This window comes from Martes martes (assembly GCF_963455335.1).
Source record: "Martes martes genome assembly, chromosome: 11".
Lineage (NCBI taxonomy): Eukaryota > Metazoa > Chordata > Mammalia > Carnivora > Mustelidae > Martes > Martes martes.
The window spans coordinates 74,732,489-74,746,673 of NC_137899.1; positions in this window are offsets into that span (position 1 = coordinate 74,732,489).

Genomic DNA, 14,185 nt, shown 5'->3' on the forward strand with positions numbered 1-14,185 from the left:
GGTCTTTGGGTTCTTCAGATTAATTTCCCCAAAATGAGGTTAATCCCAAGCAATATTCTTTTTTTTTTTTTTAAAGATTTTATTTATTTGAGAGAGAGAGAAAGAATGAGAGAGAGAGAGAGAGAGCATGAGAGGAGAGAGGTCAGTGGGAGAAGCAGACTCCCTGCTGAGCAGGGAGCCCGATGTGGGACTCGATCCCAGGACTCCAGATCATGACCTGAGCCGAAGGAAGTTGCTTAACCAATGGAGCCGTCCAGGCACCCCCAAGCAAATTCTAAAAGAGATTAAGACTCAAGTATCTCCTGCCTTTCTTATCCAGGCATTGACCAGCATGGCTGTTAATCCCCAACTTTACCCCTAGTTTCCCAAGAATCATACAGGGCACTCCTGAGTTACTCATCTGGATTATCACCTGTCAAGAGTTAGGTCCTGGGGCACCTGGGTGGCTCAGTGGGTTAAGCCTCTGCCTTCAGCTCGGGTCATGATCTCAGGATCCTGGGATTGAGCCCCACATTGGGCTCTCTGCTCAGTGGGAAGCCTGCTTCCCCCCCGCCCCACTCCCCACCCTGCCTGCCTCTCTGCCTACTTGTGACGATCTCTCTGTCAAATAAATAAATAAATAAAATCTTAAAAAAAAAAAAAAGTTAGGTCCCATCATTGTAGACTTGTTACTGCCATATTTCCCTTTCCACAAAAATAAATTTCTTCTAACCTTATTCTTTCAGTACAAAGTTAACAATTAATTGCCTAATGAATTATCTGCATTCATTTGTAAAGGCAGAGATTGCTACATATAGATTATTTTCAAGTGACTTTCTGGCAAAAACTCTGGTCAATTAATCCAAGGATTAAATATAAAGGCAAGTAGATGGACAATTGATAGTTGTGGCAAGTCAGGGTTAGCACTTAATTTGAATTGGCTAGGCGTTGAAGTATATTCATCCTCTGTGTGTGTGTGTGTGTCTATACACACATACACATACATATACACACATATCCATATAAATACAAGTAAATATAAACAGGTATATGTATGTAATTTATCCACAAACCTTAATGCCACTCAGATGAAAGGATTTTTCATAACCACTGCTTTGCAGAGGTATGCAACATATCAGAAGACTTAATGAAAACTCAGAACCCTGTAATATGACCAAGAACAAGATTTGGTGACTCAGACTACTTGGGTTCTAATCCTTACTAGCCGTATGACTTCGGTCAAGTTTCTTAGCATCTCCATGTCTAAATATCCTCATAGGGTAATTAAGAAGATTTAGTGATTTAATTTATATTAAATATCCACAGCAATGACTAATCAGTGAAAAGCATAATATGTATATTTGTCATTAATGTAGTAAATTGTTCTTGAAGAAAGACAGAGCTTATTTAGCCATATCCTCAAATATGTACACAAATGATCACATAGTAAATTCTGAATTATTGAATTGTTGATTTTGATTATTATCCATATTTTCATAAATGTATTCATTCAACAGATTTTTTAAAGACCCACATGCTCTGCATTAAGCTAGATGCTGTGAAATATACAAAAAAAATTTAAAAGATTCCTTTTCTCAACAAACTTAAATTCTGTTACCCACTGAATCATAATATATACATAAGTAGCTAAAATCCAGGATGGAAAGTGATAAGGCCATAAAGAAGTAGAAATAATGTGCTATGACACTTCAGACATGGTAAAAATAACTTCCAGCTACAGGTTCTATGGAAGGTTTCTGGGAGAAGATAAAATTTGAACTGATCCATGAAGATTAATCAGCAAGCAGAGATAAAAAGTCTGGAGGAGCTTATTCAAGGTGCAAGGGCAGGAAAGTGAGAGATTCTAAGTATATGAAAGAGATGTCTGAGATAATCATGTAGGGATGCTGGGAAATACTGAAGCATGTATACAAGAAAATAATAACTTTAAATCATAGTCTTGGAGCCAAAAATAATAAATATTAATATTATTGTATATTTTCTAGTGGTTGTATGCATATAATTTTGTTTCATTGAGAAAGTACTGTATATATGATACATGATTACATATTATTATATACATATATGTATATGTGCGTATAGAGATCAGTTACATATGATTATATATATTTTTAAATAATTAAATTAATATTTAAATGATTGCATGAGTTTTTAAAAGGATGAATAATTAATAAATCAGTCAACTTTGTAAGAAATATGTTTGCTCCTGACACTTTATTAGGTTAGAATAAACACACTTACATAGAGATCTTTGCCTGTACTTGCAATTTTGTTCTTAAGATTTAGCCCTAGAAATAAAATTACTATCAAATATGTTAAGGATTTTAAGGTTTCTGATATATAATGTCACATTGCTTAAGTATATACAATTTAACCCTTCAAGTAGTAATACAGTGTTATATTGATACTTATTTTAACTTCTCTTAGTTTGATAGGCACAAAATTGTATTAATTTATCTTTAAATTTGAAATTTTAAGAAGGGTAATAATGCATTATTTAACTTTATGAAGTTTCTCCTTTTTATTTCCTTACACTGATCTCCTTCTTGACTCTCACAAGACCATACATTTACTCTCATTTACTTGAGAATGTTAGAATTTTTACCACAGAAATTAAGAAAGAAACAATGGTTTTTAATTAGCTTCTAAATCCAAAATAGGATTTTTTTTGCAAAGTTAAAATTTTTTGGAAAATGTAGTTATTTTTAAGTAATTTTCTGCTAAATTCTGAATCTGGATTATCCCTGGACTTGCTCCTGTTAATTTAAAAACAAAAGAACTGTCTTGTTTATTAGTATCAGTAACATTTTCCTGCTTCTTCACATGTCTAGTGATATTATTATATTACATTCTGAGCATTGTAAAAATTATAGTAAAGAAGCTCTGGATTGTGTTATTTTCCTCTGGAGAGTGTAAAATTTTCTTTTGGCAAATTGTTAAATTATTAGAGGGTGAACCGCAGCTGTAAAGACTCAGTTTTAGGCTTTGTTAAGGTGAATATGACTTTATGTAAGAGTGTATCATACTCATACAGTTTTGCTGTTACTCCAAGGGCAGACTCACAACTCCCAGGGCATAATCCTTATTCCTAGGGCATAGGCTTTCTCACCTAAAAGCCCAAGATGTTTACCAAGAACTCCCCATTTTAATAGGGTCTGAACTTTAATTTCTTTATGTCACTTTCTGCCTTCTGAAACAGATTAGAAAAAACTCATTTGTCACAGGGTTTGTGTAGAGGACTTATAAACTTTTACCTCAGTGGGATCTGCATACCTGACCCACAGAAACTATAGGATAATATATATTGTTTCAAACCATTAAGTTTTGGTTTAATTTTTTAAAAATTATTTTTATTTGTTTAGAGAGACAGAGTACAAGTCAGGGGAAGAGCAGAGGGGGAAGGAGAGAGAATCTGGAGCAGACTCACCACTGAGCCCAGAGCCCACCACTGGGAGATCATGACCGAAACCAAGAGTTGGATGCTTAGTAATTTCTAATGTAGCAGCAGATAACTTAATAAAAGGGAACTTCTACAACCAGATAAAAGACATCTATTTAACACCTACAGCAAACACAGTTAATGATGAAATACTGAAAGTTTTCTTCCAAAAGATCAGAAACCTACAGGAATGTCTGCTTGCACTATCTTTGTTCAGTTTATATCTTTGGTTCTAGCCATTGAACCAGTAGGGTAAGGAAAAGAAATAAAAGGGATCCACAATGGAAAAGAATTAGTAAAACCATCTTTACTCACAGACAACACGATCATCTATATAGAAAATCTGATGGACTCTACAGAATAAACTACTACAATTAATAAGTGAGACTAGCAAGATTGCATAAGCTAAATTTGTAAACATTGTATTTCCATGTATTAGAAGCAAAAAATTAGAAGTTGAAATAAATAAAATGCCATTCACCAACAACATCAAAAATTTAAATACTTAGAATAAGTATGACAAAAATTTATAAAATTTATACATTGAAAACTACAAAACTGAAAGAAATTAAAGGCACCTAAGTAAATAGAGATACTATCTTCATGGGTTGAAGGTTCAATATTCTTAAGATGCTATTTCTCCCAAAGTTGATTTATAGATTCAAAACAATCCCAATTAAAATTTCAACTATCTATTTGCAAAAACTGAAAAGCTGATTCTACAATTCATATAGAAATATAAAGAAACCCCAAAAAGAAAAAAAAAAATCCTGAACCTACACTATGTGCTTTCAAGTTATTTTATAAATGTACAATAATCCAGACAATGTGTTATTGACATAAATTAGTCAAAGTCAATGAAACAGAAAAGAGTCCAGAGAATCACCTACAACTACATGGACAACTGCTTTTCAATAAAGGTACATGGACAATTCAGTGGAAGAAGACAGTCTTTTCCACAAATGGTACTGAAAATTGGATATCCATAGAAATAAGATAAATTAAAAAGTAGAAAGAAATAAAAACAAAAAGAAGAAAGAAAAAGCTAGACAAAAAATTTAACTGAAGACAAATATCCCCCAAACTCCACTCCACACACAAATATGAGGAGATTGAACTTAGTTAGCCCAGTAAAAACAATGTAGGAAAAACTTAGAGCAAACTTCATAGTTATTGCTAAAATATATATATAAACATTTTCATTGCTGCAGCATAGTTTTAAAAAGGTAAAACATAACTTTCATACAAACACAAAGTGAACTTGTATTAAAATAAATTGTATGACTATCAGGCAAAACTCCTTTGTGTTGGCATGGACAGGATGATTTGCTTGTCTCTAATAGGAGAATAATTTACATTGCAATCAATTTTCTGCAAGTTCACACCTACCCCCTCAGAGTTGTAAAATCATTCAGTAAATAAAAAGTCAAATTCATAAGTACTGAAAAAAACACTCCATGTTCTCTTTTATATTTTTCCAACTTTGAATACTTTTCTTGAAAGGATAATTTTTATTGACACCACTGAAGTCAGGAAGCCCCTATCATTGCTAATTTAACGCTAGTAGTAGTAACAGAAGTCGATGAATTAATACTTGTAAAATGAACTAAAAGATATAAGAATTACTAAGGAAGAAAAAAGTTTTTGAGAGACTGTCTCTATAGAAAATTCAAGGACATCTATGAAGGTATTATTATAACTAACAAAAAAATCCAGCAAAAATTCTGGATTAAATGTCAACATGCAAAGAACAGTAGCTTAGGCTGACCAAGAAAATAAATAAGTAAAGAGAGAGAGAGAGAGATAGAAGACTCAAATTACTAAAATTAGGAATAAGAGAGAATTTCACTACCAATCTTACAAAATTAAATGGATTATAAAAGAATACTGTGAATAACTGAGTACTAATAAATTAGAAAATTTAGATGAGATGGGAAAATTCCTAGAAACATAAAAGCTTTCCTACCACAAATATAAATAAGCACCAAAAAATTTTAATGTAAAAAAAATTGCACCTGTAGGAGGAACATTAAAAACAGAGGTAAAAATATAATTAAAGATAAGCAAGACCTTAGAATAAAATTACAAAACACTGTTAGGCACATAAAAGTTGCCATAGAGTGAAAGATATGACATATTAAACATGTAAATTTCCCCAAATTATTCTTTAAATTAAATGCAATTTTAAAATATATGCTTGATTTACAAAATTAGAAATATATTTTCATATTCACATGCAGACCTGTAAACAGCAAAGAGAATTCTGAAGGAAGGGTATAGGAACATACTCTCCTGTATGTTACTGATTGCTTTAGAACAGTATTAAAGTAGTATGGAACTGACAAAATGATATGTAACAGAAAAACAAAACAAAAAGAGAACACAAGAAAATACCCGCATATAATACAGTATATGATAAACATACATTTTATAAAGGAGAGAGGACTTAACAAATGATATTAGAATTTTGGGATAAAAATGTTGATTTTTTATTAATAAGCACCTGAAAACTTTGATTTAAGTGTGCGAAATAAAAATGTTAAACTATTATAGGGTAATATGTGCAGTATCTTCAATTAACAAGGGTATAAAAAAATTTCCTAGATAAGTATATGAAATACAACTCAGAAAGGGTGATTGAAAAATTTGACTATGTCAAAGTTTGAAATTTGTTTTGAAGGGTATAGCATCAACAAAGTTAAAAAAAAAAAAAAGCCACAGTCTAGCAAAACATTTCTACAAAGGTATAAGCAACAAAGAATTGGCATCTAGAATACATTTAGAATTCTTATAATCAACTAAAAAATAGTTTCAGACAACAAACAGTAAAACAAGAAAAGAGACAAAAGATAGAAAGAGAATGCTCACACACACAAAACCCCCAAATGGCCAAAAATGTACTTTCAAAATTTATACTTAGCAGGAATCAGTGAAATGTAAAATAAGGGAAAACACACATTTTATTGCATAAAGTTGATAAAAATAAAACAAGACAAAATCAAATGTTGTTGAGTTCTGACCATACGGAAGGAGCAAATGCTTTAAGTAAGGATACAAAATAATACTCCTACTTTTGAAGACGCTACCCCATATTCTAGTTATTAATTTTCCATATATGGGTCCTAGAGAAAATTCTGCGTGTGTACTAGGGGATTTGTGCATCTTCTGTAAAAGTGAAAAGGTAACGTCCACCAACAGGGAATGGTTAAGTCAAATCAGTTCCATCTTTGCAATGAAGCATTTATAAAAATGTATAAAATATTCCATGACAGAAAAGATATCCCTACGAAAATAAGTCAAAAAGTAAACTCAGTACGACTTTTTTTCAAAAACAAACCTTATCCATGTTATGTACACTTAGACACATACACACGTTCACACACATGCAGAAAAAAAAAAAAACACATCAACAGGCTTGAAGAACACGAGAAAAGATCAATGGAATCTTTCTTTACAATGAGGGAATCTGAGTGGTCATATATAAATTTTATGTTATATATTTTGATGACTAAATCATACTTTTATGTTATTCTAGGAGTTCAGACTGTTACATATAATTGTACAGTTTATCTTTTTATATATCATGCTCTTTGTACTATTTTATGCCATTTGGACTTTATAGCTATTAGCTATTTCTTTAAAAAAAAACACTGATTTACGTTAAAAAACAAGCAAAATAATTTACTTTAAAATTTTAAGAAATCTGTTTGCAGTGACTTGGAATAACAACACTCACCACAAACTCAGGGCAGAAGCATTTTCTTCCAGGAATCCTTTCCTGACCCCCATAAATCTGGATACTTGGGCCTCTTATATGATTCTGTGTTTGTTCGTGGGCATACTGGTTCCTCTCCTCCACCAATGAGTCTCTTAAGGATGGGAACTCGGGAAACCTAATCTCTGTCAACCACTGACATGTAAAATACGAGACACCTGGCAGGAAATCAAGAACTGAGAAATGGATAGATGGGTGAAAGGAAGAAGCCACATTTTCATGGTAATCCTGTCCATTTTGCATTCAGAATTACTCGCATTTCTGTAAATGTAAAGAAACTTTTCAAACGATGTAAATTAACTTATTTTCACCAATGCAAGAGACTAGTTACCTTATGGGGGATGCCAAAAAAATTGTGACTGAGTCCTGCTCTGTTTGAAAAGGAAAGAGCTGTCTTCTGACACCTGAGTTTCCTTGCACACACATTTCAGGCTAGAGGAACTGAGCACACTGGATCCATGTCCCTAAACATGGCCATGGAGGTTTCAACTTGTGAACAATTCCATGCAGCCTGCGAAGAGCACAGAGGGAGGCTCTCTCAATCTCCTGCTCTTGTCTTAAACATCAACATGTGGGAGTCGTGCTCTAATGCTCTGCAGGTGACCGTGCCTCCCACACACGGCCACGTCTGTCGGAAGATTAGGCAATGTTGTCTTAGTTCTGCTGTATCTATTAGCATGTTTTCATTTGCCAGTAACAGAAATTCCCACCCAAACTGGCTAAAACATGAAAGGAGGCCTGTCTTAAACCACAGAACTTAAAAAGACACAGGATAGGGCAGGATTAGGGGTGGGATCCAATCAGTGCTGCAGTTGTTCCTCCAGAATTCTCCAAGCTTCTCCCTCCCCACATGTGTCTGCTTTGTCCTTACATTGACTTTCCTCCAGAAGACGCGATGGCTGCCAGCTTTAACTGGTCCCACATGCTGTCCTGTTCACAAACACGAGAGAGAGCAAGCGAATCACTTTGCAAAACCATTAAACAAAAGTTCTGAGCTTCCCGAACTTTACCACCCTTGAACCAATTATGTACCAAGGAAAAGCCATGAACCAATTGCATGCCTGGGTTATCTGAACTAATAATCCCTAGTGTAAGAACCCACCTTTGAAACTCAGAATGGAATCAACTCTACCAGCACAGCTGCTTCAAAAAATTTTTTAAAGATATTTAGTGAAAATATTTCCACATCTATTCCCACTTTAACACAGTTTCTTGTGTGTGTGCCAACAATTTGTTTTTGCATACACAGCAAATATAAATTCATATTCCTATCTTTCTCATCACCCAAAAGAGACTATACCATACATGCAACTCAGTGCCATATATTACTAACTAAAAAGCTTTTCTTTTTTATTTATTTATTTATTTGACAGGGAGAGATCACAAGTAGGCAGAGAGGCAGGCAGAGAGAGTGAGAAGGAAGCAGGCTCCCTGCCGAGCAGAGAGCCCGATGCGGGACTCAATCCCAGGACCCTGAGATCATGACCTGAGCCGAAGGCAGCGGCTTAAACCACTGAGCCACCCAGGTGCCCACTAAAAAGCTTTTCATAGTGAACTTTCCATATCAAAACACAGGGTGATTTTTGTTGTTTCTCATTGTAGGGGCATAATATTCCATTACACGGACATGCTGTAGTTCTCATATAGATGGGCATTTGGTATAATTCTGACACCATTTATAGAATAGTTTTGTTTCTGTTGATCTGCAATGCTTCCTTTCATTTAATTCCAATTATACTTAAGCTTATTTCTGTCCTTTGGACAGTGTGTTTATTCACGTCCCATACCACAGATTTTTAATTCGTGAGACTTCAGGATATGTTTTAATATCTGGTAGTGCTTATCTTTCCTCATTGCTCCCCTTTTTCAGATATTTCTTTTTTCCTTATTTGTTTATAAAGTTTAATGTCAGCTTGGCTGGTTTACAAAAGCCTATTGGTATTGATAACATTTATAAATTAATTTAGAGAGAATTAAAATCTTCATTTATTGAGTTTTCCCATCCAAGGATATAGTATGCCTTTCAACTTAGGCAGATTTCTCTTCATACTAGGTTTCTTAAATGACATATGTAGAAAATGAATGAAAAGGGGCAAGGTGTAATTGAATACTGTTGGGCATTCACAGACAGCTTGGAGAGGTACTTCAAGGAGGAACTACTACTGGAAGCATAGGGTTTACTATATACTTCTACTAATAAGAAAAAGAGCAAGCTCATCACCTGTTTTGGGAGGAGAGGTGAGTAGTGGTAAAGCTGTTTGAGAATAGGGACGCCTCGGTGGCTCAGTTCGTTGAGGGACTGACTCTTGATTTTGGCCCAGGTCATGATCTCAGGGTCATGAAGATCGAGCCCGGGGTGGGGCTCCGTACTCATCGGGGAGTCTGCTTCTCTCCCTCTCTCTCACCCCCTTCCTCTCCCTCTGCTCCCCCGCAAGTCATGCTCACTCTCCTTCTTTCTCTCTCTCTCCAATAAATAAACAAATCTTTGGGGGAAAAGTAATAATTTGAGAACTGTATACTTTGGTTCACCATATCAGTATACTTCTGCTCTTCCTATGTACACACACACCCACACACACACAGATATGTAATATATGCCTTCTTACTCCAGGCTTAGGAGAAGTAACACAAGGGTCCTCTGACCAAATATCTGAATAACCTGGATCTTGCGTGGTAAATATGAATTCAAGATTAATTATTCCAAATAAGTCTAAAATTTCTGACCCCACCCAATTATATTCTACGTACTGAAAGTATTGATGAGCCCTCTCAATCAGTAATTGTCATCAGACTGGCTGCATCTGCTTAAAGGTCACTTCCCTCTGCCTCACCTTCCCCTCTTGCACCACATTCAGCACCCACCCTGCCCCTAGGTTTCAGTTTCCCTGATATTGGTACAGACGCCCTGATTTGGGCTTCCCCAGAACCCTTCATTCTGCCAGCATAGCCTTTACTACCCTTTATAGAAAGATCTCAACTACTTTCATCTTTTATATTCCCCTTAGCAACAATCATTCGTCCTTGCGGGATGCTTATTAAAGGAACAGTGAATGAATAAATGGATGAATTCTAGAGTAGATTTCTCTAAATCCATTATTGCAACATTTGATAATGTTTTCATATCTCAAACTCATATTTTAGATAAGCCAAAAGAAACACAAACACTTATCTCACTGCAATTGCAAGAATTGAAAGAGAGCTTGGAAGAGATTCATTCCAATGAATTGTCACAGCCTTGAGTGAGGACCATTTCATTATCTGAATTATTTGACACTTGCACACTTTCTTTACCTAAAATTAACCATTACTTATTGATTTTTAAAGGAAATAACATGTCAAGCAAGACACTGTGTTAAGTAATGTGGGATGCAGAGAAAGCTAAGGCATGATTTTTGCTTGCAATGCCCGTCCATTTTGATGAGGCAGGTAATCTATGATTAGCTATAATAAAAAGCAATACAAAGATTTAAAATAGCAGCTAGCTGGTATAGCCAGCAGGAACCATGATACTAATGATAACTGTGGAGTGGAGTGGTGAAGAAAGCTTTAAAAGTAGGCATATCTTGAAGTCCTTTTGTCAGATTATAGAACAGAAGGCTGGACTATGGTGGAAGGTGCAAGGATGTCTATCTTTCTTGATTTGGGGACATGCATAGGAAAGATAATTCATCTGTACCTCAAATATACTTCTTATATTTACCAATGAGTAAATAAAAATTTAATGGCAGAATGAATAAAATCTCAGATATCTCCCTCTTCCTGTTCTTAGGTATATCAGAATGTCTTTTATAGAACTATAGACTGCTTCTAAAATTGTTGAGAGTCATTGTAAAACCTTGGAGGACTTAGAAACCTACTTGCTCCATATAATTATAAGAAATAAGTATTTTTGAAGAGATAACCACATAACTCAAACACTATTTTTCTCCACAGATACGCAGCATCACCTTTCACTGGCATAAGCAAATAAATTACAATCTTGACTATAGTATTGTTTGCAGCAATTTAATTTTTTCTGAACATAGCTCTTATTCTATTATAATGCTTGAATGATTCACATGCAATGTTTCCAATCCACTTTTCCTGGCTTGTGAAACTTTTTAACGAAATGTTAGCATTTGCAGGCACCAGATGTTTTGACATAAGGAGAAGCAATATGTAAATTTTAATCCATGCTAGGAACAATAGCCTGCAGGCACCTTTTTCTTATTACGTGAATCATATACTTAACCGCAATGTGGTCGGTCCTATCAAAATCATCACCATCTAGAATGCTGTACTCTTGTCTTATGGTTGCCAATTAATGAAACTGATATATATTTTACATGATGGGTATCCACTACTTAACCAATAAGCCTTATTGCATTTTACCACTTAACTACCCCAAAGCTAGAACACTGCAGGTGATAATATATATTGGTGGTCAGTAAATTCAATGCTTATATCTAAATGGTTGATAGCAACATATATCACTTACTTTAACAAAAATAGTAAAACCCTGTTACAGCTGTCTTCATCTATCCCACCTTTTGGACTCAGTTCAGAGCAAGGGGTGTGTGTATGTGTGTGTGTGTGTGTGTGTGTGTGTGTGTGTCTAATAGACCAGATTTGGGGACAACTTCAAATAGTGCCTATGTGTAGGTTCCAATAAACAATAATATAAGAATAACATATTCTTATAGTAGAGTCCTTTCTAATACCAAGACATTTGAAAACTTTTTTGTAAGCTCCCCATGGGCACACATGTATCCATTCCCAAACACATCACACGTGTATGTATATACACGATAAACAGTCAGGTATAAAATCTATTCAGTCATCCATTTTTTCAGTCTGTATAGGGCCAAAATATCATCCAGATTTTTTGACCTATATTATACTAGTTATTTCTTTCCACACAGAAATTATGATATTGGTCAGTTTTTTTTGGCATTAATTAATGCTTTAAAAAATATTCATATGGTATAGCCTTAAAAAAGGAATAAACCTATACTTGAACATAAAATACTGTTTTCTATAGTCAACTTAGAGCTATCCTGTTTGATTATTTTTGAAGAAGGTATGTAGATGAAAATTCATAAACATGGTATTAAATATTAGAGTGTCTTAACATTTAACTGAAATCCTTATTAATTTTGTTATCAAGGGATAGGGCTAGTCAATACCAATTAGCAGCTTTAAAATGTTTTACATATTAAAATACAGTATTCTATTTACCCTAGATTATCTGGGGACCATCTAGTATATTAAAAGACTTTGCAGCATTTCTTAGTGATTGCACTGCTACGATTATGCCTGTTAGCAAATTTGCAACAGTTTGATAAATATTTTCCATAAGTCAAAACCATAGCAGCATGGAAAAGCAGACGGTAGGAAACTATAATAAAGAATGTAACTATTATTTTTGTTAATAGGGAACTATTGGGTCACTCTTTTCAGCATGGACTGTGTAGTGAGCCGTTGCCAGTTGTGAAGTCTTGGGACTGTTGAGTATCCTTTCCGATGATTAACTCACATTTTGTATTTTCCAGTGCACTCTATAGACAAAGGCAGAATAAAAAATATATTAAAGCATTTAATAAGTTTGTGCTTTCATTTAATATACTCAAAGAAAATATTGGTACATTTTTTAAAGAATGTGCACAAAGATTTATGTATATATTAGAGTACACACCAGTTTTCTTCATTTTCCTAGACAATAAGACACATTACTTTGCTATATAAAAGTGAAAAATAGCAATGATTACAAATTCTATGGTCTTACTAGACTAGCAATGTTTTCTTGATCTAAGCAATGTTAGATTAAAGTTATAGGAATGTTACTTCAGCTATTCATATGTATAAAACACTATTAAAGTCAAAGATTTTTAACTACATTGTTATTATTAAGATTAAATAGTTGAATTAATTTTAGCCTTGTATGCCATAAGCAACTGCAATGCTGTTAGGTAAGATCCTTGAATTTAGTTAGCTTTTAAACTTCAGTTGTCATGTATTAAAGAATAATATAATGTGTAACTTTCTGATCATATATAATTCTTTCTGCAAAATGATAGTCTACCATTTCTTTTACATATTTTCTCATTTGTTTGTTATATATAACCACCAGTTTTAAGTAACATTTATTTCTGTGGAAAAAGCAAAGTTGTAAATATAGAATTTTTATAATAAAATGATAGTAAAGGAATAGGAGAAGTAGTGTTGCAAACACAAAAATCTTTAATTTTATTCTTGAAGACTGTTGAATAAATGTAAGAAAAAGACATTTTACTGAGGATTAAGAGAAATAATTTGGATATATAGAAATACATACATAAATCCCTTCACAAGAAGAAGACAAAACATCCCCTTTTATGTATCGAGCAGCAGAGAGTAGTATTTCATCATTAAATTAACTGATCCAGTAGGAGGTTGCTTTTTTTAATCAAAAGAACTGTTTTCTGATAATCTCCTATACACTCAAATTCTCTATGAATGTCACAGAAAAAAAAAGTAACACAAAAAATTTTAAAGAAAACTATTTTTATCAGTTTTTGAATAGTTTCCTTATTTACAAATTAAATATCATACAAACGATAAAATATTGGTACGTGCAATGAATGATTATGGGAAGGTCATCTGATACATTAGATCAGCAACACTCTAAATGTGTTTAGTATTTATTAAGTACATTTAACGACATCTCCGTATATGCAACTTACACTAACTCTAGTTGACATCTTACACTTATCAACATGCAGGGCACTGGAAGGCCAAATGATGTCATTCCATGTAGCATATATAAGCTGTGCCATTATCAATACTGAAGTAAAATTCAATCCTTCAGGTGTTTTCAAGAAACCCAGATGGTTGATCTAGTGCTGATAACACAGCAAAATGATTAATTGATTCCAGTTTTCATCTACATCTTAGATATTATAAGATCAGTAAATATCAGCCTAGAGATATTGTAAAAACACTGAAACACTTCT